Below are 5,210 nucleotides of genomic sequence, written 5' to 3' on the forward strand. Positions count from 1 at the left end.
GGGGGGTCATGAGGAGACGATTCAGCTCTATCTGATCGACTCTCCTGCGTATCCGGTGGTGCTGGGGCTTCCCTGGTTGATTACTCATGATCCTACTATTTCGTGGCGAGAGAGGGCTCTTAAGGGGTGGTCTGCCCAGTGTGTGGGGCTATGTCTGGGTGTTTCCGTAGGGGCGACCTCGGTGGAGAGTCCAAACCAAATGCCCGCAATGCACGTTCCCCCCGAGTATGAGGATTTGGCACTCGTGTTTAGCAAGGCGAGGGCGGCGCGATTGCCGCCTCATAGACAGGGGGATTGTGCGATAGACCTCCAGGCAGGAGCTGCGCTCCCGCGGAGCCATGTGTATCCTTTGTCACAAGAGGAGAAGAGGGCGATGGAGACATACATTGCCGAGTCTCTGAGACAGGGATACATACGGCCCTCCACTTTCCCCGCGTCCTCAAGCTTCTTTTTTGTGAAGAAAAAAGATGGAGGTTTGTGCCCGTGTATTGATTACCGCAGTCTCAATCAGATTACTGTGAAATATAGTTATCCACTCCCTCTGATTGCGACTATGACGGAGTCATTACACGGGGCACGGTTCTTCACAAAATTGGACCTCAGGAGCGCATATAACTTGGTGCGCATTAGAGAGGGCGATGAATGGAAGACAGCATTTAGTATTACCTCGGGTCATTACGAGTATCTCGTCATGCCATACGGGTTAATGAATGCTCCATCAGTCTTCCAATCCTTTGTAGATGAGATTTTCCGGGACATGCAGGGGCAGGGAGTAGTCGTGTACATAGATGATATTCTGGCACGCCGGAGGCTGCTCCTTCTCCTTGTTCGGGCAGGCTTCGGCGGTCGTCGTCTCCGGAGTACTAGCTGCCACCGTTCTATGTTTCGATGTTTGATTGGTTTTGTCTGTTTTGTTACACCTGTTCCTTGTTAGTGTTCATTATGCGTCCTATATAGTTCTCTTGAGTTTTGTCATGTGTTGTGTGTAATTGTTCGTTGTCACGTTGTGTGCTAGTTCGTTTATGTTCTCTCTGTATTTTGTTTAGAGAGAGTTCCGCACTTTGTGCGCCTTTGTTTTGCACTTTACCGTGTTGCGTAAAGTTCGCTTGCCTGCCTGGTTGCCTGTTGCCGTGTTTGGCTTGTTCTTTTGTCTTCACTAAAGACGTCTGTACGAAGCCTCTGTGTGTCCTGCGCATGATTCCACACCACATCTACATTCAACCCTGACAATATAAGCTTGTTTTACTCCAATGTTTGTAAACAAAGTAAATGTAAACAACCACTGTATAGCCTAAAAACATGTTTTTGATATCATGGATGGTCAGTCCATGCATCCATAGCATACTGTAGACTAAGGAGTTGAGAGAGGTTGCATTTCTCCAGCCCTATCCCTCAGATTTTTACTGAAACTGTGGCAGGGAACACACTTTGTTAATTGCTCAATTAAGGATTGCTGCTTTAAAATGCTTTAATCAAGTAATAGTGTTATTATATGGTGCAATCCTCTAATGAGTGAGTTACAAGTCAAGAACAAAATTCTTAGTTTTGCAAACATAAAATAATGATATTGAAAGCAAAAAATAAACCCAAAAGTATTGATTCCAAAAGAAAATATTGCAAGGAAATCATTTCGAAATGCGAGAACAAATGAATTGTAAATGGATGCAAAAAAATAGTTTGCAGTGATTTTTGGGGGGGAGATAAAACGCCTCCCTCTTTCCTGTAATGTTCCCTATCTTTGGTTATGTTACCCTGGCCTTTATTTTAGCTGCTTTTTTTCCATTTTTGGCACATTCATTCCAGAAACACAGCACCCCACTGCTGGTTTTCCTCTGAAGATATTAGGGCCGTCCTGGTCGGTTCCTGGATGGGCGACCAGATATACTGTAGCTGCAAGTGGTGAAAAATAAACTAGATTTTTTCATGTTTGTAAGGGTGTGTGTGTGTCTGTGTGTGTCTCAAGTCTTGGCAGACATTGACAAAAACGTTATTAAAAGATAGAATGGGGGCATCCTGGATGGCTCAGCTAGGATGTTGGTTTTAGGCTGCAGACAATGCATTATGTCTTCAGCTACTCTCCATGCCCTATACAATTACGACATAAAACCAGTCATTTCTTTTTAACTGTTGATTGAAAATATGTTTAATAATTGCAGCAGTGAAGAAAAAAAAAAAAAACGTTCGTTTTTGGTTGCGCAAGCCAATTAAAATGTGGTGTTGGTGCCAAAACGTTTGCTGTGGCTCCACACGAATTACTCTTCAATCCATGTGTAGCCAGTGCTGTTGCTTACACATGCATTTGTGATTTAAAAGTAGGCCTAGGCTATAATTACAAAGTGATCATGTTTAAAAATGAACAGCAAATGTAAGCTAAAGAAATGTAGGCAAAAGGCTTAATTTGTTTGTCCTCCTAATTTACTTGTATTATTATGTGTTATTACATGTTATGTGTTTTTACTTTTCTATTGTTTCTCTATTTTCTCTCTCTGCATTGTTGGGAAGGGCCCGTAAATAAGCATTTCACTGTTAGTCTACACCTGTTTATGAAGCATGTGACAAATAAAATAAGATTTGATTTTAGATATTGTAATAACTTGGTGGAACTCAGAGGAGAGGATATCACTGACCACGTTTACATGCACACCAATATCCCCTTATTCTTCGGGATACTGAAGCATTCCATTTTTTTGTTGACTCATATAAACATCATATCCTGTTTACAATGACGCGAAAAAGCATGTATCCCGGTTATGAGAAACCCAATAACATGACTGGGATATGCTGATCATAGACGGGATACTGTGCCATGTAAACATCTTATCCCGTTTACTGTTGTTTTTCACGGTCTGCGCAGGCTCAGTTTTGCATATCACAGGTGTTGTGTGATGATGTTTTCATCTGATTGTAAAACAAATCACTTCAAAAAGTGCCCTACCTGCGCAGTTTGATCCACCATAATTACATATTTTATTTAGCTGATACTCCGTACTGGACCGTATAGCCTACTGGCTACTTTCACCCCTAATTTAGACACTTTTCTGCTCATAATTTCGAGCAAAATAGCGCCCTTTTGTCTCTGTATGTGCAGGCCATTCTATCTGATGCTGTCTAGTCAAAAAGAGTATGACATTATTGCCTCCCATAGCATTGAATGCAAGGGAAGCCAGCGAGCATTTGGCCTCCCTTAAAAAAAAACACATAAAATAATAGCCAATCAGCGTTGAGCTAAACTGAGTGAGCTTAACTGTGAATGGTCCTAGCGCACCAAAAAAAAAGTGTCAAGGGAAGCACGTTTGGATTTGACTTCACACCAATTACATCACATTGAGAGCCAAACGTCATTGACAGAAACAAACTTGCATCTCATTGTGTTGTTGTCCTCCAGTGCTACAATTGTCCCTTTCCTAAATTAGCTATGGATGAGATAGGGATTTGGACTTGTGGTTTTACTTAATTCTCCATACTGGCCAATGATTATAAAGGCGATTCTGATCCAACCATAAATTCATACATTGTGCCCCTGGCTAATGTTAACTAGCTGGCCTGGTGCATTGTTACCCATGAAACCCATGTATATCTCACTGGTCATCCCCAAAGCCAACACCTCCTTTGGCTGCCATTCCTTCCAGTTCTCTGCTGCCAATGACTGGAACAAACTGCAAAAATCTCTGAAGCGCTGGAGACTCTTATCTCCCTCACTAACTTTAAGCATCAGTTGTCAGAGCAGCTTACCGATCACTGCACCTGTACACAGCCCATCTGTAATTAGCCCACCCAACTACCTCATCCCCATATTGTTATTTATTTTGCTAATTTGCACCTCAGTATCTCTATTTGCACATCATCTTCTGCACATCTATCACTCCAGTGTTAATACTAAATAGTAATTATTTTGCACTATGGCCTATTTATTGCCTTACCTCCATAACTTACTACATTTGCACACACTGTATATAGATTTTCTATTTTTCTATTGTGTTATTGACTGTACGTTTTTTGTTTATTCCATATGTAACTCTGTGTTGTTGTTTTTATCGCACTGCTTTGCTTTATCTTCGCCAGGTCGCAGTTGTAAATTAGAACTTGTTCTCAACTGGCTTACCTGGTTAAATAAAGGTGAAATAAAATAAAATAAATAAAAAAGGAAGTTAGGCTAGCGAGCAAGCATTTTATCCAGGTATAGCCTAGGACAACAAAAAATCTTAGTATTTCAAACAAAAATGAAGATATTGAAAGCAAAACATAAACCCAAAAGTATTGAAAGCAAAACAAAATATTTTAAGGAAATAATTGTGAAATTCAAGAACAAATTACTTGTAAAAGGATGCCAAAAAATAGTTTGCAGATAAAAAAATAAAAAAATGAGAACACAATTAAATAAAACGCCTCCCTCTTTCCTGCAATTTTCCCTATCTTTGGTTATGTTACCCTGGCTTTTGCTTTCGCTGCTTTTTTTTTCCAGTTGCAAGTTTTGGCACATCCATTCCAGCAACATAGCAAATAAAATAAAATAAAATGTTATTTGTCACATACAGTGTGGAGAACAAGTATTTGATACACTGCCGATTTTGCAGGTTTTCCTACTTACAAAGCATGTAGAGGTCTGTAATTTTTATCATAGGTACACTTCAACTGTGAGAGGCGGAATCTAAAACAAAAATGCAGAAAATCACATTGTATGATTTTTAAGTAATTAATTTGCATTTTATTGCATGACATAAGTATTTGATACATCAGAAAAGCAGAACTTAATATTTGGTACAGAAACCTTTGTTTGCAATTACAGAGATCATACGTTTCCTGTCGGTCTTGACCAGGTTTGCACACAGTGCAGTAGGGATTTTGTCCCACTCCTCCATACAGACCTTCTGCAGATCCTTCAGGTTTCGGAGCTGTCGCTGGGCAATACGGACTTTCAGCTCCTTCCAAAGATTTTCTATTGGGTTTAGGTCTGGAGACTGGCTAGGCCACTCCAGGACCTTGAGATGCTTCTTACGGAGCCACTCCTTAGTTGCCCTGGCTGTGTGTTTCGGGTCGTTGTCATGCTGGAAGACCCAGCCACGACCCATCTTCAATGCTCTTACTGAGGGAAGGAGGTAGTTGGCCAAGATCTCGCGATACATGGCCCCATCCATCCTCCCCTCAATACGGTGCAGTCGTCCTGTCCCCTTTGCAGAAAAGCATCCCCAAAGAATGATGTTTCCACCTCC

Source organism: Coregonus lavaretus (assembly GCF_964263955.1).
Source record: "Coregonus lavaretus genome assembly, chromosome: 10".
NCBI lineage: Eukaryota > Metazoa > Chordata > Actinopteri > Salmoniformes > Salmonidae > Coregonus > Coregonus lavaretus.